Below are 24,727 nucleotides of genomic sequence, written 5' to 3'. Positions count from 1 at the left end.
AAGAGGTCAATATTAATTAATTCAACAGCTATAGGCATCTAAAAAGTTATAAACTATAGCTTTTTTTGATTATTGGTTGTACAGTGGACTTTGTTTATGCACATATGTATGGATGATGAATGGGTTTATTTACTACCATCCTCCTATCCTAAAAGATAAATCATGCCACAATTCTCTTTAGTTTGGAATACTAGTAAAACTCAGCATACGCCTTGCCACCTTTAGAGCTAGGAAACATTGGTAAAGATAACAATTAGAACTCTTAGATATGACCTCATGCAATCTCCCCCTATTCTACAAAGAAGAGCTCTTTTCTGCAACTTCCTGAGAGGCCTAATAACCTCTCCTAGAAAACTCTTGGGTCAGAATCATGTTTCTATTTCTGAAATAGTCCCATCTGTTATATAGTTGCTCCCTTCAGTAAGTTATCAGCTGCTTCAATCTTGATCCTAAATCAGTTTTTTTAAATCTCACAAATTAAGTTTACTTTTTTTATACCACATGATAGACCCTCAACATTTTTCCTTTCCAGGTTTAAATTAGCCTCAAACAAATTTCTCTGTCAGAAAAAGAAGGTGATATGGAAAAATGTAAAGCAGCTAACTACTTCTTTTTCTAGGATGGAACTAAATACAAAATCAGAATGACAACTTTGTAGCTCTTCTTCACCTGTTGGCCAGGAAGGGATCATTACATGAACACTAGAAATAATTTTGGTGTCCAAGCACTATTTCTCAGCCAAAAAAACTAGGAAAGCAAATAGATAAATGATAAATGATCTTTCACAACAGCCGCCTGTGGAATATGGTTACATATTCAAACTCAAGTTTTAAGGATCCATATAGTTTCCTTCATTCGTCGAAGATATAGGAAAATTTGAGTTTTAGATTCTTTTTCTTTCTTTTTTTTTTCTTTTTTGGTACTGAGGATTAAACCCAAAGGCCCTCTACTCCTGAGCTCTATTCCCAGTCCATTTTATTTTATTTTGTGATAGGTCTAAATTGCTGAGGCTGGCCTGGAACTTGTGATCCACTTGCCTCAGCCTAGCAAGTTGTTAAGATTACAGTTGTGCATCACCACACCTGGCTACATAGCTACATCCTCACCCTCACTCTTTTTTATTTTTTACTGCGACAAGGTCTCACTATGTTGCTGAGGCTGCACTTGAATTTATTTATTTAAAATTTTTTTGGGTAGTTGTAGATGGACTGAAACCTTTATTTATTTATTTAAAAAAAAATTTAAGTTGTTGATGGATCTTTATTTTATTTATTTTTATGTGGTGCTGAGGATCGAACCCAGAGCCTCACACATGCTAGGCAAGCACTTTGTCACTGAGCTATAGTGCCAGCCCCTGGCCTTGAATTTACAATCCTCCTTTCTCAGCCTCCCAAGTTGCTGGGATTACAAGTGTGCACCACTGCACCCAACCTAGCTCCACATTTCTTTTGGTGTTTGCCTTCTTCTGTGGACACATGATCAGGGAAGGTGACCTTACCCTAGAGCCTTGGGGGACAAAGCTTAATTATATGAACCAATTATGATAATTCTGTTCCCTTTTTGTGGCTGGTTTTAGAAGGAACAAGTGACTCAATCATCACTAGCGAGACATGAGGGGACTTTGCTGGGTGGGCGGCTTCAAGGAAAAGCTTCCTAGAAAGGCTTCCCACTATATTTAAAGTTTTTTTTTTTTTTTTTTTTTAAACTTAAAAAAAAAAAAAAAGGCATCCTCTGCTGAAGGTGATCTTGGGTGCAAATGATGCTGGGACTGTGGCAGCTGCCAACAAACGGGGGATGAGAAAGCAGAAGAAATAAGCCTACATATTTTTGTTTTGTTTTTGTAGATGGAGCATGCCTATATTTTATTTATTTTTACGTGGTATTAAGGAATGAACCGAGTGCCTCAAATGTGCTAGGCAAGCGCTCTGCCACTGACCTCCAGCTCCAGCTCCAAGCCTACATTCTTAATTCTATGATGCAGACACTAAATTAGTAGACTCAGATCCTTCCTATCTCTGGACCTCTTGATATATGAGGTGATAAATCTTATCATTTAAGCTATTATTTTTTAAGCTGAGTTTATTATCTCAGCACCCTGAGTGATAGTCACAAAAGATGTATTAACAGAGTGGACTATCTGAAAAGACAGGGAAGAATAGTTTTATAAATAGAAGTATCTGACAGGGAGAGAGAGAATATTGATGATGATGATGATGATGATAATAATAATAATAATAATAATCAGCTAAAACTTGATTGCTCACATTGTACCAACCACTATCCTAAAGTACTTTAAGCATCTCATTATTATCAGCATCACAATTTTATAAATAAACCAAGGCACAGAAAGTAAATAATTTGCTTAAGGTCATACAACTGGTATATCCCAGAGACAGAACTCAAACCCAGGAAATATGACTTGCTTTGGTACTTGCTTTCTCTCACTAATGGATTAGATGGTCAAAGACCAGAGAGGAAGATGAAAAGTCCACTGAAGATACAAAAGGAACCATGGGATATCATAATTGGAAGGGTACTTAGAAGTTTTCTCATTTAACTCCAGCATTCCTCAGCCACAGTCTTTCATAACTAGGTTCTTGAATCATTACTAACTCTGAAAAATGGTTGTCTTGGACCTGTTTGTATACCTCCAGTAAATGGAGTTTTCACCTCCAGAAATCAATAATTCCTTTTAGGAATACTCTGTAAAAAGGCAAAAATTCATCTCCATATTATTTGTTCCCACTGGCCCCAGTTTAGCTTTCTGTGCCAGTTTTATAGAACATGCTTAATATTGCCCCCAGGTCAGTTCTCACAAAAGACAAACTTATCTTATTATTTCTTTAAATATTCCCCACTTAAGTCAGTCAGGTCTTCAAATCATTTTAAGTTTCTTCACCATTTTGCCTCTAGGATAAAAGAAATTGTCATAACGTACACAGCAGCTAACAATACTACTATTCCAAAGCTGTGATGTATTCAAAGATACACTAACTATAAAACCATTATTTCTAGACTCAGGCTCTCTTTTGCTCTCAAAAATAACATTTAATACACACACACACACACACACACACACACACTTTTAACGATGCTGGGAATTGAACCCAGGATCGTACACATACAAGGCAAGTACTCTCTACCACTGAGCAACAGTCCCAATCCCAGTCCCAGACCTGCAATCCTATGCAGAAGAATTTCCTTATTCTTGAGGCATAAGCATTCCTAGAAACAAAAAAGTTTTCTAGGCCAAAAAAGTGAAAGTTGCAGCTGAGGGACAAGACAATTTATTAACTAAAAAAGCCTTAAAAAGCAAGAACAGGGCTGGGGCTACGGCTCAACGGTAGAGCGCTCGTCTAGCATTGTGAGGCCCTGGGTTCGATCCTCAAGCACCACATAAAAATAAATAAAAGTATTGTGTTTAACTACTTCTAAAAAATAAATTTTAAAAAATGTTTAAAAAAAAAAGCAAGAACAAAGCTAGAAAGTTAAAAGAGAAATAATTTCCACTTTTGATGGTTTATTTAGTATAGAGAGGAAATTCAGGGCTTGGGAAGTTGTTTTGTTTTTGGTGTCAAAGAAGTAGATAGGAACTATTTTATGTCTAACTTTGACTAGAACAAAGCAAAGACATTACGCTCCCAAGAAGGCCTTAGATGAGCCCTTTCCTACAACCTATTTGTGTACACTGTATACAGCATCCAGGCAAAAACACAATATCTAAGACAGAATATCTCCTGAGGACATTCAGTAGCTCAAAGGAGCACACAGGGGACTATTATATATGGGGGGCCAGCACGGGGAGTGAGGTAATAGGATGATACAGGGGAAGATGATTGGGAACCAAGATTCAGCAATTTCTTTCAGGGAAAATACTGCATATTCCCCATAATTTTTCTGACTGCCAAGGTAAGTACCTTTCATGACACAGTGATATTGTATATCCTTCCATCAACTCTACAAACAACTTTCTAGGCAATAGGCTAAAGGAATACATTATATAGGGGATACTTAGAGAAGGAATGTTTAATTTTCTCCCTTTTAATCTATGGCCAAGAAGAGGAAATGTAAGCAAAAAGACAATATGTAGGTACTAAAAATTCTGACTTACCCTGTGACAAATTCCCTATAAAGCTCTCTAGTCCTTTACTAATTCATATATCAAGAAAATATTACTCCAAATTGATACTCACATTTTAAAAAACTATTTAAAATTTAGGGGCCAAAAAGAATGGATAAAAAATTGTGATATATTTTATATAATGGAATACTATTCAATAATTTTAAAAAGAATGAACTACTTGTGTACTAATACATACAAAAATATGAACAGACCTCAAAACTATTATGATAAATTAAAGTAAGTAGCCCCACTCCCATATACAATTAGTGCAAGAACAAGAAAAACTAACTACAGTGACTGAAATCAGAAAGTGGTTGCTTAGGGTTTGGAAAGAAAAAGGACCTGTCAAGAGTGATGGAAATATTCTTATTTGTGGCAGTGATTTCATGGATATATAGAATACAACTGTGAAGACTCATTCACCGAAGATTTAAGATCTATACATTTTATTATGTTATTTAACTCCACTAAAAAAAAAAAAAAAAAGCCCCTGAGAATTAAGCAGCAGGGACTAAACAGCCATAGAGTTAAAATGGATGGCCAGCTATAATCCCAGTGGCTCAGGAGGCTGAGACAGGAGGATCCAAAGTTCAAAGCCTTAGCAACTTAGTAAGGCCCTAAGAACTTAGTAAGACCCTGTCTCAAAATAAAAAATAAAAAGGGCTGGAGATGTGGCTCAGTGCTAAAATGCCCCTGGGTTCAATCCCTGGTGTCAAAAAAAAAGAGGGACAGACTTATATCTCATTTATATCTCACTAGGTCCTTCCTTTCCATCCTTCCAAATACTGTTAGATGTTTACCTCTTCAGGCTTGCAGTTATTATNCAAAAAAAAAAAAAAAAAGCCAGGTATGTTGTTGCACACCTATAATCCCAGCTACTGCTATACTGCTATGGCTGAGGAATGAGGATCACAAGTTGAGGTCAACCTGGGGAACACAGTGAAACCCTGTCTCAAAAAATATATATGAAGGGGCTGGGGATGTGGCTCAAACGGTAGCACACTCGCCTGGCATGCGTGCGGCCCGGGTTCGATCCTCAGCACCACATACAAAGAAAGATGTTGTGTCTGCCGAAAACTAAAAAAAATAAATATTAAAAAAAAATTTCTCCCTCTCTCTCTCTCACTCTCTCTTTAAAAAAAAAAAATATATATATATATACACATATATACATATATATATATAAACAAAATTCTTGGGTTGAGGATACAGGTCAGGGTAGAATGTTCGCCTAACAAGAGCAAGGTCCTGGGTCTGATCTCCAGAACCAATACCAATCCCACTACCACCACCACCACCAACAACAAAAAAGGCACAGGGTAGATTATAAACAACCAAACTAAAATGTTTAGGTGCTCATGAATCACAAGACTTTTCTTATGTTTTCTGACACTGGAGCTAGGAAAAAAGGAAAAGGTGCTAATATTTGCTGAGCAAGAATATGTACACCTCAACTCATATCTATCAAGTGTAGTTAAGCAATTTGGATCAAGGTCATTCCACTCCTACATAGACAAACCAGACCCCTGGTGCTATCTGATTCCACAGTCTATATTCTTTCTATCACTTTGATTTTTTTCTTTTTATTACTTCTATACATTATTTCATCCTAACTGGGTTTTTTTTGGAGGTGGGGTGGTACTGGGGATTGAACTCAGGGGTTCTTTACCAATGAACTTTATCCCCAGCCCATTTTATTTTTTTATTTTGACAGGGTGTTGCTAAGTTGCTTAGGGCCTGATTAGGTTGCTGAGGCTAGCCTCGAACTTACAAACCTCCTGTCTCAGCCTTCTGAGTCACTGAGATTACAAGTGTGTGGATGAGTGCCATTACACCCAGCTTATCCTAAAATAACTTTTTAAAAAAATAACTATTTATTAGGATATTTTTCAGTTGAAGAAATCAAAGCTCAGAGGAATTAAATAACTTTCCCAAATAAACAGAAGAAGGGCAAAGGCAAGATACCAATTTGCTATTTTGACCTCAAAGCCAAGTTGTAGGTGTTCCAAGATGGCTGACCATCTAGGGTATGGAATATGGCATGGGAAGGGTACCTAGATCTAAGGCCTTTTTTCAGAGACTATCAATAAAGACCAGATTTGGGGATTCGAAAATTAGGTTTATAAACTCTCCCATTTTTCCCTTCAACCTGACTCCACCCCTTTTAACTTTGAATTTTTTCATTTATAGAGAAGGAATTACTTGATCTTCTCAAGGTATAAAGTTTTATCTCCATTTTATTAAAAAAAAAATCTAACAAGCCAGGCACATTGGTGTATGCTTGTAATCTCAGGAGTTTGGGAGGCGGAGGCAGGAGGATTACAAATTTAAAGTCAGCCTCAGCAATTTAGCAAGGCCCTAAGTACTTAGCAAGACCCTGTCTCTAAGTACAATATTAAAAAAAGGGCTGGGGATGTAACTCAGTGGTTAAGTACCCCTAAGTTCAATCCCTTGTACCCCCCCCAAAAAAAAAAGTGTAGTTAAGCAATATTTATTTGTTATTAACAAATAAATATTAAGTGACATATTACTATGGGTAAGACCATATAATATGTTTAAGGGGCCAGGATTCAGGTCTTCCTGGTTTAAAATTCTATTTTTTTCCCACTACAGTGTCAAAATAAAGGACAAAACAGCAGCATAATAACTGCAAGCCTGAAGAGGTAAACATCTAACAGTATTTGGAAGGATGGAAAGGAAGGACCTAGTGAGATATAAATGAGATATAAGTCTGTCCCTCTTTTTTTTTGACACCAGGGATTGAACCCAGGGACACATAACTACTGAGCCACATCCCTGGTCCTTTTTTATTTTTTATTTTGAGATAGGGTTTCACTAAGTTGCTTAGGGCCTTGCCCATGCTGACTCTGAACATAGAATACTCCTGCCTCAGTCTCCTAAACTGCTGGGATTACAGGCATGTGCCACTCACTGCACCCAGCTTCTTCCTTAAGAAAGAAAACATAATTTTTGGGGAAGAATGTAAAGAACTTATGAAACATAAAGCTATAGTTATGTGATAACCATCAAGGTCTTTAAGGTCTGCAGAAGTCAACTGTCAACAGCCTTCACTACTACTATGTCTACAACAACGATAGTAATTGTGCCAATTTTCCCAACAGGGAAGGATGAAAACAATTCTGTTCTATAATTGCAGAAAAGCTTCACTAGTGGTAAAGGAAACTCAAAGGAGTTGTCTGGTGTCCAGAGCAATTCCTTAGGCAAAGTAGAAAAAAAAAAAACAAAACCCAATTAAAACATTCTGGAGATATACCCTCCTCTCTTTGCTGAGTTATGTATTATGGCAATACTTACCCTAAAATGAGAACTGTAGGTGCTTTGATCAATGCACTAAAGTGTTAACAGGATCTTGTTACAGATTTTGTCAGCTTTTCTATATTCTTGGCCCAAAATGTCCATTTTATGTTCACCAACAAAATCATATATACTCCTCTTTCAAACAAACAAAAAGAGTAATGGAGGAATTTTGCCTTTACTACCTCCATTTTCTTTAGCTTTATCAAAAGCAATACCATTGTAAAGACAATATCACAGAATCATAGGAAGAAAAAGCCCTTGAAAGTTCATACTGTTTTCTCCCATCCCCTTGAAAAACTGCTCCCAACTCAAATATATGAGATATCTAAGAAAAAGGGAAAAAAAATCACAATTTATCTTCTGTTCAGGGCATTTACAGGATGCCTTCTATTGCTACCTTAAATGCCACACAGCTAAGTCTATCCTGCTCTGCCCATGATGACTTCAGATCAATGCTACTACCACTACCTTTTAGGTGGGAAGGACACCTCAGGCAATAATTTAGTATTAAAAGAATCCTTCAAAATCATTTATCAAATATGAGACTGGCCAGAGAAATTAGGTAACAATCCATTTTTATAAGAAAGAATCAGAAGTCTTTGAAAATTATTAGCCATTAAGTCTCTATTGCAAAGAAGAAACTGATATTTATTCCCCATTATCTAATCACCTCTTTCATAAGACAATCATCCAATTTTCGTTGAGGCAAAATGGCTTTCTGAAAAAAGTTACATATATACCAACCACTATCGTAGCCAAAATGTAGTAAGTTCTAGTCCATGAGATGCAAGCAGATGTAGTGTTAATGCGCTAAAATGTGTGCTCCCTCCCAATTCATGTGTTGAAGCCCTAACCCTCTAGTACCTCAAAAAGTGACTATACTTGGCCTTTATTGATGCAATTAAGTTAAAGGTGGCTGGCAGGATGGACCCTAATCAAATCTGACTGGTATCCTTTTGTTTGGTTTTGGTATCAGGGATTCAATCCAGGGACCTGCTACCACTGAGCTACGTTCCCAGCCCTTTTTTATTTTTTAGAGACATGGCCTCACTAAATTCTGAGCCTCAAACTGGTGATCCTCCTGCCTCAGCCTCCCAAGTAGATGGGATTACAGGTGTGAGTCACTGTGCAAGGCAACCTGGCAGCTTTTTAAGACGAAATTTAGATACACAGAGGGATAGCAGAGGCATGGCGTGCAGAGAAAAGACCAAGTGAGGATATAGAGAGAAGGTAGCCATCTGGACATCACAGAAGGCTCAGGAGAAACCAAATCTGCCAATACTAACGTGTCTTGGATTTCTAACCTCTGGAACTGTGAGATAATAAAACATTTCTGTTGTTTAAATAAATCAGCCTCTGTTCTTTTGTTATGGCATATCTAGTAAACACAAATAATCAAGCAAGTGGACAACCCACTAATTCCTGTTAACTTGTTAAAGTAAAGGCTGGCACTCTGGCAGTCATACAGGATATCAGGATATAAAACCACAGACACAGATACCTAGGTCCCTGAGTAGACTAGCTGTGGTCTAATTACCCCCAGATTTCTTGAATATAAGAGAAAAATAAACTTCTCTCTTGTTTATGACATTTTTTGTATTTTGTTGTTAATTACAGCAGTATTCTCCCTACTTGGTATCCCATGTAAGCAAAATATATACACACACTAGGTAATAATGATGATGAAAATAAAAATAAACATTTTCTATAGGCAAGAAATCCTATAGATATACCCTGAAGCTGAAATATACTGGGGGGGACATATAAAATAAGGAGAATTGCCATTTTTACCAAAAAATACCTCAGCTGTAAGGAAAAAGATGAACACTATTATAGTGTGAATTAGGGGCAGCACTCATCAAAATAAAGGACATCCCACCTCCACAGTGTAGGAGGCAGCTAACATGTTATAGTGAATGAGATTATGAACTTTATAGTTTGACATGAATTTGATTATGTGACTACTTTTCCAAAACTTACTAATCATGTAACTGAGCCTTAGTTCCTTATCCATAAGATAGGTGTGATACACTTATCTTATAGGGGCCCTGTAAAATGACATTAGACAAGTGTTATGTGCCTAAGACACAGTAGATAGGTCAGTAAATGTGAATTTCTCCTAATTATAATCTACAGTGAAAAGGCAAGAGAAAGAGAATTGATATTTTTTCCCCCTTGTTTTCAATGGTATCGCTTTTCTCTTATGAGTTAACATATTTTTACTCAGAATTAGCGTCTTATATATAGCCTTCTCCTAGCCAATACTGAATCGATATTACCCTGCATAGGTGAGACCTTTGCCAATATTAATGGGAATGAGACTATGAAAGACTGCAAGGAAAAAAAAGAATGGCATCTATCAAGTATACCCTTTCCTACACTTCACTTGCCACTTTTCTTAGTATGTTAGTACTTTAAGAACTGTTGTGCCTGGTGTGGTGGTACATGCCTATAATCTCAGCAACTCAGGAGACCGAGTCAGGAGGATTATAAATTTGAAGCCAGCCTTGGCAACTGATATAGCAACACCCTCAGCAATATAGTGAGACCCTATCTCAAAATAAAAAGGACTAAGGACATAGCTCAGTGGAAAAGCACACCTGATTCAATCCCTGAGCCCTAATCAAATCTGACTGGTATCCTTTTATTTGTTTCATTTTTGGTACCAGGGATTCAACCCAAGGACCCTTTACCATTGAGCTACACTCACAGCCCTTTTTTATTTTTTAGAGACTCAGTCTCACTAGTTGCCCAGGCAAAAGTAATTGTTTTTAAAGAGCTGGGGATGTAGCTCAGTGATAAAACACTTGCTAGGCCTGCACAAGGCCCGGATTTCTAACCCTAGCATGCGTGCATGAGCACACACACAAACACACACACAAATTACTTTTAATTTTTCAATGTACCAGTGATTCAACGCAGGGGTGCTTTACTGCTGAGCTACACTCCTACCCCTTTTTGTTTTTTGAGACAGGGTCTCACTAAATTGCTTTGAGCTTTGCAATTAGCTGAGGTTGGCCTTAAACTTGGGATCCTCCTGCCTCAGCCTCCCAAACTGCTGGGATTACAGGTATGTGACACTATGCTCAGCTTTCAAATTTTTTATTACAGTAAAATACATATAAAAGTTCCCATCTTAATCATTTTAAAGTGTACAATTCAGTAGTATTAAACATATTCATAATGTACAATCATCTTTTCATCTTTTAACACTGAAACTATACTTATTAAACAATAACTCCTCATTTTTCCATTCCCCAGCCCCTGGCAACCACCACCTACTTTTATGATTTTGACTACTTTGCCTCATATAAAAGAAGAACCATAGTATTTATCTTTTTGTGACCAGCTTGCTTCCCTTAACATAATGTCCTTGAAATTCATCCATGTTGTAGTATGCAAGAACTCCTTCCTTTTAAAGTCAAACAGATTCTACTATACATACATATATACACCACACTTTGCTATCCATTCATCTGTTGATGGTTACATGGGTTACTTTTAACATTTTAGCTATTGTGAATAATGCTGCCATGAACACAGGTTTACAAAATCTCATCAATACCCTATTCTTAGTTCTTCTGGATAAATATCCAGAAGTGAGATTTCTAGATCATGTTGTAATTATTTTTAATTTTTTGAGGAAATTGCCAACAGTGTGCAAGGATTCCAGCTTCTCCACATCCTCACTATTTTTTAATAATAGCCATCCTAATGGGTATGAGATGATATCATTATAGTTTTGATCTGCATTTCCCTAATGATTGGTGATATGAGCATCTTTTCATGTGCTTATCAGTCACTTATATATTTTCTTTGGAGAACTGTCTATTTAAATCCTTTGGCTTTTTTTTGGGGGGGGGGTGGTGATGCTGAGGGTGGAATTAGGACCTTATGCATGAAAAGTGTGCTAGTCATTATTTTCATTGCTGTGACCAAAATACCTACAAAGAACTATTAAGAAAAGGAAAAATTTATTTTGGGCTCAGTTTTAGAAGTTTTGACTGGCTGGCTGATTCCATTGCTCTCAGCCCTTGTGAGGCAGAACACCATTGTGGAAGGGTCTAGCAGAGGAAAAGCTGTTTACCTCATGGTGGCTGGGAAGCAACCTTCATTTCCCTGTGTTTTTTTCCTAAACAGTATCCAGAGTGACTGTTTAAAAACAGTGCCTAATCATTTTACACTTTTATTCAAAATCCTCCAAAGGCTAACCATTTCATTCAGAGCAAAAGCAGAAATTCTTAAAATAATCTACAGGACCTTAAATGCACTGACCACAGTTTGCTCTCTGACCCCATCTCTTAAAGACTGTTCTCCCTACCTGTGCAGTTCCATTCACACTGGTTCCCCTTATATCCTAAAATCACCTTAGGATGATTGCCTTTACTGTTCTTTCTACCTTGAATGGTCTTTACCAGATAACATCATGTCTTGCATATGCAAGTCCTTCAGATCTTTACTCCAATGTCGACAAGCTCTTCTTTGGTCATAATAACTAGAGTTACAAAACTCTAAATATATAGCCAGGTGCAATGGCATATGCCTGTAGCTATGCCATTAGCTACTCAAGAGGCTGACAAGATTGCTTGAGCCCAGGAGTTCAAGTCTTAGCGTGGGCGACAGAGTAAGACCCAGTCACAAAACAAAACAAACCCAAATAAGTTCTATCCCACTTCCTTACCCTTATTTTCCTCCTCAGCATTTGTCACTATTTAATGCTTTATTTTACAAATTTATCTTGTTAGTTATCTAACCATTATACACACCAAAGAGGATAGGGGCTTTTGATTTTGTTTTGTTCACTACATATAATTAGGACATACAAATGTGGCTGGCACATAATACAGTTTTTAAATAAAGAAATGAAAGTCATTTGCTTAAACAGTTATAGAATTTTATGTGGCAAAGCTGGAACTCAAGACTGACTACGACAAGTAGGACATGGTTGTGCATGCCTGTGGCTTGGAAGGCTGAGGCATGAGGATCACGAGTTCAAAGCCAGCCTCAACAACTTAGCAAGCCCCTAAGCAACTCAGTAAGAACCTGTCTCTACATTATTACCCTATATACATGTATGATTACACTACTGAAATGATTATGAACCATGAGCAGACAAAGGAATGAGAAGCAGAGCTTCATTTGTATAGTATATGTCAAAATGTATGCTATTGCTAAAAAAAAAAAAAAAAAAAAAGAACCTGTCTCTAAATAAAATACAGGAAAGGGCTGGGGAGGACTGGGGCTGTAGCTCAATGGCAGAGCACTTGCCTAGCATGCGTGAGGCCCTGGGTTCAACCCTCAGCACCACATAAAAATAAATAAATGAAGATATTGTATCCATCTATGGCTAAAAAAAATATTTAAAAAAAAATAATATGGGCTGGGGGGCTGGGGATGTGGCTCAAGAGGTAGCACGCTCGCCTGGCATGCGTGCGGCCCAGGTTTGATCCTCAGCACTACATACAAAGATGTTGTGTCCGCCGAAAACTAAAAAAATAAATATATTAAAAAATTCTGGGCTGGGGATGTGGCTCAAGCGATAGCGTGCTCTCCTGGCATGCGTGTGGCCCAGGTTCGAGCCTCAGCACCACATACAAACAAAGATGTTGTGTCCGCCGAAAACTAAAAAAATAAATAAATATTAAAAAAAAAAAAATTCTCTCTCTCTCTCAAAAAAAAAAAAAAAAAGAATATGGGCTGGGGTTGTAGCTCAGTAGTAGAACGCTTGGTGAGGCTCTTGGTTCTATCCTCAGCACCACATAAAAATAAGTAAATAAAAATATTGTGTCCATCTGCAACTAAAAATTATTTATTAAAGGGCTGGGGTTGTGGCTCAGTGATAGAGCACTTGCCTAGTTTATCTGTGAGGCACTGGGTTTAATTCCTAGCACTACATAAAAGAAACTAAATAAGCAAAATAAAGATATTGTGTTCCTCCACAACTAAAAAAATAAAAAATAAATAAAGAATATAGTTACAGTGTTCATATTTAACAGCAAATTTTGAGAAAGGGGAAAAAGTGCTCTTCTGGAAACATTTTACTTCATTGCTCTACATACAATTATAGTATTAATGCCATGTCACTGAAAAAAATGAATTTTGCAAGGTTAAATGATGATGTGTTTTATGTTCTATCTGCTCATTGGCTCTTAGGTCAGCCAATCTGATCCAGGGCTCCATAGCAACAGGCTCTATTACTAAGAACTACAAGATGAGAGTCTCCTTGCTTTTTTCTTCTTTTCTTTCTTAAAAAAGCATTTCCCATAAACACTGCTGCAAATGCCATCAGAGAACAGTCTCCATAGACAAATAAGCAATGTTGCCATTCTAGCATACTAAAAATGAATAATTTCCTTTTAGAGGGCAGTGAGTAGCAATGACAATGAATCTAGACGAATAACAAGGGATTCTAAAAACCCTGGAGATTTTTTTTAAAAAAATATATTTATTTTTTGGTTTTAGATGGACACAATATCTTTATTTTGTTTTTATGTGGTGCTGAGAATCGAACCCAGTGCCTCATGCATGCTAGGTGAGCGTGCTACCACTTGAGCCACATCCCCAGCCCCAAAACCCTGGAGATTTTTTTAAAAATATTTTTTAGCTGTAGATGAACACAATACCTCCATCCTTTTTTATGTGGTGCTGAGGATCGAACCCAAGGCCCCACATATGCAAGGTGCACGCTCCACCACTGAGCCACAATCCCAGCCCCAACCCTGGAGATTTTTCCTTATTTAACTTCAGTAGAAAAATTCAGGGATCTTTGGCCAGAAAACCAACACCAGCATAAATTGAAGGATTTAAGCAGGATTTACCTAGCTCAGATCACAACACTAAAGCCTCCCATGACACAAGATACAGAGAAAGAGGTAGAGGTAAAGGTTTTAACTTTGGATTGCTGATCTTTATTAAGTTTCACATAACTTTTTTTGAAATGTTAAAATGAGCATGGAGGGGCTGGGGTTGTGGCTCAGTGGTAGAGCACTTGCCTAGCATGTGTGAGGCACTGGGTTCAGATTTGATTCTCAGCACCACATATACATAAATAAACAAAGGTCCATTGACAACTAAAAAAATATTTTTAAAAACTGAGCATGGAAACTCACATAGCCTATGCCATATTCCCCATATTCTCATTCACAGTCAGCTCCTACATTCCTTGGATTCTATTATGTTTGTCCTATTCTCTACACTCCCCGACATTTAAAGGGGGGGGGGACTGCTATGTCCTAATGCTGGAATAAGGTACTTGCTCTTCACATTTCATATGACCCTATTCCTTCTCCCTGAGCTATAAACTTCCTTGACTGAGATAATTACAAACTGGATGAGGAAACTAAACAAAAAACAAACTACCCCTATCAAAAAATAAAAAAGCCATCATTTACCTCAGCAGTGTTCTTTGACATTCTAAAATCTACCTGGCATATTATAAGGTATTCCCCTTTCCTGGCATGCTGTTCCCCAATAATTGATGTAATATCTCATACTGTAACAATCAACTTTGTCCCCAACCTTCTGGTGTATGGTGGTAAGCAAATGCTGAGAACTAGACAGTATCTGACAAGTCAGGGTCAAATTAGTTGGAAATTGCGCATTTTCATCTGGTTCGTGTGTTGTGTGTGTTTGTGACAAATATATACAATATAAAATTTGCAATTTTAACAATTTGTAAGTGCTCAGATATTAAGTACACTTTTACAGTCACGTATTATAAAAGACACATTAACAGACTACAGTCATTCTTTTGATGATTATTTAAGGAACATTCATTTATTGTACAAGTCTCTTATACAGATACTTTTCAAGTTACAATGGGGTTACATCCCAATAAACCCACTGTAAGTTGAAAATATCCTAAGTAGAAAATGTATATAATACATCTGACCTACACTCATCATAACTTAGCATCACAGTACACTGTAGAGTATTGGTTGTTTACCCTTCATGAATGTGCGGCTGACTGGGAGCTGCGGCTCACTGCTACTGTCCAACATCTTTTGTTTTTTGGTACCAGGGATTGAAACCAGAGGCGCTTAACCTCCCAGCCACATCTCCAGTCCTTTTATGTATTTTATTTAGAGACAGGGTCTCACTGAGTTGCTTAGCGTCTTGCTTTTTGCTAAGGCTGGCTTTGAACTCATGATCCTCCTGCCTCAGCCTCCCAAGCCACTAGGATTACAGGCATGAGCCAACATGGCCAGGTTAATCTTTTTCTTATTTTGAGACAAGGTCTTGCTAAGTTATCTAGGGCCTTGCTAAGTTGCCAAGGCTGGCTTTGAACTTGTAATCGTCCTGCCCACATCTTGAAAAAATATCATACTGCATATTGCTAGTTTGAGAAAAGTTCAAAATTTAAAATATCAGGGCTGGGGTTGTGGTTCAGCGGTAGAGTGCTCACCCAGCACATGCGAGGCCCTGGGTTTGATCCTCAGCACCACATAAAATAAATAAATAAATAAAATAAAGGTATTGTGTCCAGTTACACCTAAAAAAAATAATAAAAATAAAAATTTAAATACCATTTCTACTGAGTGCATATCATTTTTACACCATCATAAAATCAAAATAGCATTGTCAAATCATCCTAAATTGGGGACCATAGTTTGCATTAAGAACTACTATAGGGGCTGGGGTTGTTGGCTCAGTGGTAGAGCGCTTGCCTAGCAAGCATGAAGCCCTGGGTTTGGATCCTCAGCACCACATATAAATAAATAAAATAAAAATATTGTGTCCATCTAAATAAAAAGAACTATTATAATGGATTTGAGGGCTGGATTAAGATGTAGCTCAGTGGCACAGTGGTTTGCCTGGCGCCCAGCAAAGCTAAAAACAAACAAGAAAACCTCCAAACTATAGTGGATATAAAAGTAGTCAAATGTTAAAAATCTTTCACATTACTACTATGATGTCTTTTTCATGCAGAATTTAGTTTTGTACATGCCCACCCCAGCTCCCAAACAAGCTCAAAGTAGATAGATGTCTAGATCTTTTTGTTAGCACTGAGTTCCAAGGAACCCACAAGGACAGAGTAACATAAGCAACAACAGGCAGAAAATTCCAGAAATTCCTGAAACTGAGAAAATCTTTTCTGTTTCAAATATCCCAGAAATGCTTAAGGAGGCAATCCAGAAAAGGGGATAGATACAACTTTTAGTGGGAGTCATAAAATGTATTAAATCTTTTTTTTTTTTTTTTTTTTTTAATAACAGTAAGTGCTGGCACATATCCTTAATCCAAGAGATTTGGGAGGCTGAGTCAGAAGCTTCACAAGTTTGAGGCCAGCCTGGGCAATTTAGCATCACCATGTTTCAAAATTAAAAATAAAAAGGGCTGGGGTAGTGTCAGTGAGAAAGTGCCCCTAATTCAATGTAGGTGGAGAGGTACTGCCAAGAAAGTCACTACTATTCCTCTCTATATATTGAAGTTCCTCTCTATACCATCATACTATCAAAAACAAAACACAAAAACAAAAGAAATTTAACTCTAGCCATGTAGTTTTAAGATTCTGGGCCAGTAGGTATAGAAGAGCATATTTATTGACTTCCAAAGGACAAGAAACTACATGACTATTCAGACATTTATCAGTGATGTTATCCCCCAATATGAAAATCCTAGGCTCTGACCACAAGGAGGTTATCTTCCTCCAGTAATAATAGCAGTAGCTATCATTTATATGAGCATTTACTATGTTCCAAACACTATGCTCAGGAATTTATATGTGATTACATTTAACACATTCTAAAAATTTACTTTCAGATATTAAGAGTGGGGATTTAAAGTTTTTAAATGCTTTTATGATTAGAAAAGTAAAGGTGGGCTGGGGATGTGGCTCAAGTGGTAGCGCGCTTGCCTAGCACGCGTGAGGCACTGGGTTCGATTCTCAGCATCACATAAAAATGAAATGAAGATATTGTGTAAAAAAAAAAAAAAAAAAAAAAAAAAAAAAAGAAAAGTAAAGGTTTCTTTATACTTAAAAAAAACACATACAAGTATAGAAAAGTAAAAAAAATCACTCATAAATTTGTAACCCAGCAATTACTTCCATTAATAAAAACAGTTTTTCTTTATTTTTTGTTTCCATATTTGTATGGAATTGATATCCATAAACAACCATTTTCCATTTTTAATTACTTTTAACATAAAGTCATATTCTATGATACACATGTATCACAAATTAGTTAATCATCTCCCTATCACTGAAAATTTAGGCAGTCTTAATTTTTATTTTATTTATTTTTATTTTTAAAATTTTATTTACTTATTTGGTACTGGGAACTGAACTCAGGGATGCTTAACCACTGAGCCACATTCCCAGATCTTTTTTTTTTTTTTAATTTTTAAATTTGTTTTAATTAGCAGTAGAATGCATTTATGCACTTTGATATATCATACATAGATGGGGTATAATTTCTCATTTTTCTGATTGTACATATTGTAGAATCACATCAGTCATGCAGTCACTTGTGTGTGTGTGTGTGTGTGTGTGTGTATGTAATAATATCTATTTCATTCTACTATCTTTCCTATCCCCATATCACCTCCTATCCCCTCCCTTCACTCCCTTCTACCTAATCTAAGGTAACTCTATTTTTCCCTAGTGCCCCCCACCTCAATTAATTAGCAGCCAAGTAACTAGCCCTTTTTTTAAATATTTTATTTTAAGATAGGGTCTCACTAAATTGCTGAGGCTGGCTTTGAACTTGCAATCCTCCTGCCTTAGCCTCCCAAGTCACTGGGATTACAGGTATGTACCACCAGGCCTGGCAGTTAATTTTTATAATAAAATAATGCTATGATAAACATCTTTATACCTAAATCTTGCTTACAATTCTCATTAACTCTCCAAGAAAAATGTATGAAAGAGTTTTAGAAATAAAAAAATTTTCCCTTAACAGAATTAGTGTTTTTCATGTTAATTCTTAGTGAATTACCATGAAGCCAAAGTGGGGTGTTTTAATGATAGGGGTATTGTTTCACCATGTCCCAGCGTAGTGCTTCTCACTTTTAATTTTTCTTCAGTTCACCATCCTGTCCCCCCAATAGCATGAACACAAAGCTTCAAAACAAACAAAAAGAATGCCACTCTTAAGTTTCTAATGTGAAATTAAAAGATAAGAGGGAATAGGATATTGGATCTTCTAGTATTTGTGATCTGATATCTGGCCCATTTAAAATTGTAGATTTTTTGGCTGGGGGTGTAGCTCGATGATATGCTTAGCATGCATGAGGCCTAGAGTTTAATGCCAACCATCACATTCACACTAATGATATTAAGGAATCTTTATACATAGTACTTCATATAAATCATAGTCTCACAAATATATGAAAAAAGAAGATAATCAACAACATCAATTCACATAGAGAAAAGCAAAGATAACAAAGATTCAAAGGTAGACAACAAAGACAGTATCTTAAGATTTGAAAGTAGATCAGAAACAATAGTAAAAAGTAAAAAAACAGAAACAAAACAAAACAAGCCAACACTCTGTAGAAGTCAAAAGATGAATGATGGTCAAGAAAGAAAAAAAAACATTATAAAGCTGCTAATCTTTTTAAATGAACATATTCTCAATTTGGCTTGTGAATATTAAATTAGAAAAGATAACTCCTAAAAGGATCAACTGTGTCAAAGTAAAGCTGAAATGCTTACATCATACTTAAATTCATTTTAAAAAGTCTCTTAAATAGCTCAAAAGTCTCTTCTGGTTTCCTCAAAAATTACATGTGATCTGAAGTCACAAATGGTATATTCCTATTTAATTTCTTAATACAAACAATCATGGCTAATACTAACTAAGCCTTCAAAATGACCAGGAACTGTCTTAAAGGCTTTATATATAATAACTCTTAATTTCAAAACAACCCTCCTAGGTGGGTGTTATCATTATCCTCATTTTATATATGAAGAAATGGCGAGGTTAAGTAATTTGTCCAGGGTAACTGAATCAGCAATTGGTAAAGCTGGGAAATGAACTCCAGAGTCCAAGCATTCAATCAGTAAGTATGCTTTTTCTAAAGAGAAGCTTAACAGGCTATACAATAACAGGCAGGTGGTGGTGGTGGGCTGCGGATAGGAAGACAACAGTAAGAATTAAATTATCCTAGAATGATGCTAAAACACCTTTTGCAAAAACTACCCTTGATCTTTCCCTCCCCCTCCTAAAAGAAAGAAAAATAAATAAAGGTTAAAAGGAAACTGAAATTTTACTTCTCTAGCAACTTTCAACAGCTTTCTTTCCTCAACCTTTTCTAAAACCTTGATGATTAGAAAACAAAGATTTTAAAAGATATCATTTTTGGTCAAAATAAAATGATCCTCTGGTAAACCTTCCCTTGGTAATGAAACATTTAAGACAGACTTTTGGTCTATCCCAGCCACCCCCAAACAGAAGGAAAACCAACTTAACAGAACTGTCTTCTTTTAATTTCACATTGGTTTTGTTTCCCCCTCAAAGGCTATTCCTGTTCTAGTTGCAGACGGGAACGCTCCCAGTGACGTCAAGGCAGTCTCCCAGCAACGATTAATAAGGATTGTCCACCACAGGGGTTTCCTGAAAAGCTAGCAAGAAATTATCCACATATTTGCTGCAATATCAAGATGCAAAGATGTGAAGGAATTTCTCTTAATCTTGTAACTCCAGTCTCTGGCAAGCTTCTAAATAGGTTATTCTTCCGGAATGCTCTCCATTTACCCAGAGGTTATTTTCCTTTCCTCTAGCCTTCCCCCACACTGCTTCTCTCCAAATAAAATTAGATTTTGTTAGTTTGAAACATTTATAGTTGAAATAAATATTAACATAATGGAGCTACAATAGCAAACAGGACTGCATAATCTAAGCTGAAAACCAGACATTATTACTCTTTTTTATTTCATACAAAGAATTTAGAATAAATGAAAGTACAACAGAAAAGAAAATCAAGATAGAAAATATGCCAGCAAGTTTTTAAAGGCACATTTCCACATATACTATCCAAACACACATCCACAGACAGGCAACTTTTAAATTTACCTAGGCTCTAGCCTATTGAGTTTTTCAAATTGACCTCTGCAGGCATACCTCCAAAGATCAGCAGTATTAAGATGGAGTTGCATAAAAGGAAGTAGAAGCCCAAACATTCAATCCAAAAAAGATGGGCTGGATTGTTATGCTCACACATAGGAGTATATCTAATATTTTTCTCCTAAACCAGAGTGGCAAAGAATTTTATATAACTACCCATTTTTGAGGTCTGAAAAACAACATACTAGCTGTCTGATCAGAATCAGTGCAAATAAAGCAGAAAAACTCCAAATCTGAAAACTCAACCTAGAATTATTAATGGATCCTAGGTTCCAGAAAGCTTATGAGCTCCCTTTCCTTCCATATTTAGAAAAAGCAGTTAGGCAAAATTTATTAGCATCAGGACTTACAGGGTTAATTCAGGCACCCTGCTTCAGCGATCCTGACTTTCAGTCTGAGCCTATTCTAAAAGGAAACAAAACAATACCCCTATCATTAAAACAACCCATTTTGGCTTTAGCTCTATTTAACTGTACCCAGTTTTGTCATCATCAAGTCATAGAAGAAGAACGCACCGCTTCAGATGGATTTTTCTTCTTCCTTCTCTCCGTTCCCTCCCTCTCAGAAGAAAAAGACTGCAAACAAAATCACTACGTCACTGGAGGTAGAGGGAATCCCATCTCTGCACTCTTTATAAACCAAAGCCGGCAAACAAAAACAAGTCAATTTTAAGAAACAAAGGAACAAACAAGTAATCCAAAATACAAAGTGATAAAACCAGAAGAAATTCATATAATGGCCTTAATACATAAAAAGGCACTTTTAGTAAAAAGGTTTAACAAATTCCTCCAAGGATGTTTATAATCACAAAAGCTTCCTAGACATAGCAAAGGTGACATATTTCTTCTTATTACATTTAAAGACTAGGGGACAGTTACATAAAGACATAGGACAGAGAAGCATATTCACCCGCCGGGTGTGGATAGCTGGGTAATGACACAGTGAAGGATATTTATAGGGGATTCCCTGCTTCCTGCAATGTGCGTCAACAGCATCACCAAAGAGAACAGAAATCACCACTGTTCTCATAAGCTAAATCTGAATGCAGTATTGCTTGAAATAGCCAGGGAAGAGGTAGAATCTGAATACAGTAAAAGTTCTAGCAAACCTAGTTTCTAAAATATTTTAAAGATTAAAAAAGAACAAACGAAAATGCACACAAAACCATCACAAAATTTAATATTTGAAAATTCTCTAATTTCTCCCGTTTATAAAAGAGTTAAATAGACCAAGATAGAAAAGACACAATTCTTTGTAGCTTCTTCCCTCCCAGCCTGTGAAGTTCAAGGACTTTTATATAAAGCAAGAAAATCATCCAAAACTCACCCCAAATGGAGGATCAGCATTTACACCAACAGCAAGCTCACATTATTAATGGAGACCTCATTGTAAGAATCTGTTCTGCCGGAATTTTGCCGGAAGAAATTCCTTCTGGGAAACCTGTGCCTCTTCCCCCACCCACAGTCCCCACACCCACCCCCTTCACCCTTGAATGAAATTGCTAGTGATCCTTGCTGCGGTGTCTCCAACAAGCTAATTGCTCTGACAAGCAGCTCTGAAGCAGACCATGGCCCAGCTGTTCTAAGAGATGTCACCCAGAGCTCTGCCAACAGTCTCTCTCTCTCTCTGTCTCTCCCTCACACACCACACACACACACACACACACACACACACACACACACACGCTGCAAAAGCACCCTCTCCCACCTCTTCTTCTTGCTCTCATTCAAGTAGTTCAGTGGCATGCCTGCCTCCACACTGCTCTGATGATAGCTTTTAAAGACACAGCAGCAGCTCCTTTCTGCTGCACATGTTCATGCCAAAATAAAGTCTTTTTGGTGAAGAATAATGATTTGCAATATGTACCAGATTAAATTCACCTTTAAATTTACTTTTACATTTATTCACCTGCAAAATAATCAAGGTCAGGGGCCTTGTAGCTTTTTAAGGACAATAGCTTAAAAACTACTGGGCTCAACTTTAGAAATTTAAAACAAAGACTAATCCTAGTTACAGAGAATTCTCTTTCCAGTGAACTATATTTAGTAAAATCATTTTTCATTTTGGAGCAGAAGGCAGGCAGCATAGAATACTAGAAGCTATCTGTTCCCTCTGCCATATTTGCCCCTAAAGGATGGAGAGAAAACTTTGGTTATAAAATGAAGGAATAAAAAAAATAGTGAAAACACCTACTGACAAAATTGATTTAAAAAAATGAAAACAGAAAATATAAGTTTGGGAATGAGGACAGATTAAAATAAAGGAAGTGATTCAAAGTATGCTAGCTAGAGCTGTGTAACAAACTTAAAACCTTCAAGTTTGTTTGTTTTTGAGCTGAGGATTGAACCCAGGGCTTAGTGCACTCTACTACTGATCTATAACTCCAACCTCAGGTCCTAATTCTTTTTGTGGTACTGAGGTAAAACCCAGGGCCTTGTGCATGCTAAGCAAGTGCTCTACCACTGAGAACCTGCCTCAGATCCTAATTTCAAGACCCAAAGAAAATAAGTAACAATCTCTATTACTACAGCAAATAATGGATTTTCCAGTGGCAAAAAGTCTGCAGTGGCACAAAATAACATATGGCTAGTACATAGGCAACCTGAGGAGAAGAATAAAGTCTGTCATAAAGACACAATTAGTCATTTTTTTAAATATTTATTTTTTAGTTTTAAGTGGACACAATATCTTTATTTTACTTTTATGTGGTACTGAGGATCAAACCCAGTGCCCCGCACATGCCAGGCGAGCGCACTACCGCTTGAGCCACATCCCCAGCCCCACAACTAGTCATTTTGATCCAAACAAGCACTTTTATTTTGAGCTTGTGTTTTGATTATGGGCCAGGTACTATGAAAAGCTCTAAGAATATTAGATAGGTTCATTAAAGGACATACTAAAGACAAAAAGGGACTCTGGTTTTCATTCTGAGTGAGATGAGAAGCCACTGGGAGTTGGAAGACTAATATGAGAGGTCAAATAGACCACTGAAACAAACTGGCTTTTACATTTAGTGAGATGAGAAGTCACTGGTGGTTTTTAAGCAGGGAATGACATGGTTTTGACTTATATTTCTTTGCTGCATCCAAATTTTTGTTTGGGAAGTTTATAACCATACAGAGAATTTGCAAAAAAGAGTATAATGTTCATTTAGAAGATTCACATTCAAATTTACACATAGGTGCATGTATAATATTTTCCAAAACAATTTAAAAAGTTTTCATAATGACTCTTCATGTCTAGAATACTTCAATATGTATTTACTAAAATATATAATAAGGGAATTCTAAACTATAAGAATAACTACTTGCACATCTAGATGAGTTACTTGGTGATGCACATGCAAGGCAAATCTAACCAGCACGGTAAAAGGCTTAAAAACTGAGATGACTTTGGAATCACGAACCAAAGAAAGTTGAACAGAACTTTCAAGTTGAACTCAAATGGGTAAACTGTCTGCTAAAACAGTAAGAGTCAATATTCACTGTAGAATTTAAACAAAACCCATACCGTCATAATTATCAAAATTTCCAGGATATAATATAAAGTTAATTGTTGTATTTAGAGCCAAGATGATCTCAATTTGTATAAAAGATGAATAGTCAAAATATCAAGAAACATAGATATTGGATTTAATTGCCTTGACAACCTTAAACTGAAAACTACAACTGAAGGATAAACATATGCATTCAACAGGAGAACAGAAATCACAGTGGAAAGACTCAGTGAATCTGAAGATAAGTCATGGGAAATACCAAATATAATACTGATTCTGGACAACAAAGAAAAACAACAGGGTGGGGTGACTAGGTACAGGTCATTAGGATATGTGGGATAACATCCAAAAGTGTAATATTTACTTTGATACATCAGAGTCCCAGAAAGAGAAATAAGACGCTGGTGAAGAGTTCAGCACACTGGAACATACCTGTAGTCCCAGCTAGTCTGGAGGCTAAGGCAGAAGGATTGCTAGAGCTCAGGAGTTCAAGGCCAGCCTGATCAACAGAGAGAGATCCTGTCTCAAAAACACAAATATAGGGCTGAAGGTGTGGCTCAGTGGTATAGTGACTAATATAGGCCCTGGGTTTGATCCTAGCAGAGAGAGAGAGAGAGAGAGAGAGAGAGAAGGAGAAGAAGAAGAAGAAGAAGAAGAAGAAGAAGTAAGAAGGAGGAGAAGGAGGAGGAGGAGGAGGAAGAGGAGGAGGAGAAGGAAGAAGAA

General features: G+C 36.8%; 1 protein-coding gene across 21 annotated transcripts in view; it reads right to left on the bottom strand.

Annotated features, from left to right (window-relative positions):
- The window catches only part of R3hdm2 (R3H domain containing 2), a 119,947-nt gene that overhangs the window by 48,544 nt on the left and 46,676 nt on the right, over positions 1–24,727 (bottom strand). For 2 of the 21 annotated variants that reach the window (XM_015483137.2, XM_048806655.1), the window contains exon 1: positions 15,846–15,863. The exons of 16 other annotated variants lie outside the window; for them this stretch is intronic. The gene's annotated coding sequence lies outside the window, so the exon portion shown is untranslated. Of the gene's footprint in view, positions 1–15,845; positions 15,864–21,023; positions 21,043–21,834; positions 21,855–24,436; positions 24,453–24,727 lie in introns of those variants that run through there. 3 more of the 21 variants (XM_048806756.1, XM_048806738.1, XM_048806743.1) reach the window with 3 other exon arrangements.

Source organism: Marmota marmota, unplaced genomic scaffold (genome assembly GCF_001458135.2).
Source record: "Marmota marmota marmota unplaced genomic scaffold, marMar, whole genome shotgun sequence".
In the NCBI taxonomy this organism is placed as follows: domain Eukaryota; kingdom Metazoa; phylum Chordata; class Mammalia; order Rodentia; family Sciuridae; genus Marmota; species Marmota marmota.
The sequence above is the reverse complement of the archived record's forward strand: the minus strand, read 5'-3'. Positions and strand labels throughout refer to the sequence as shown.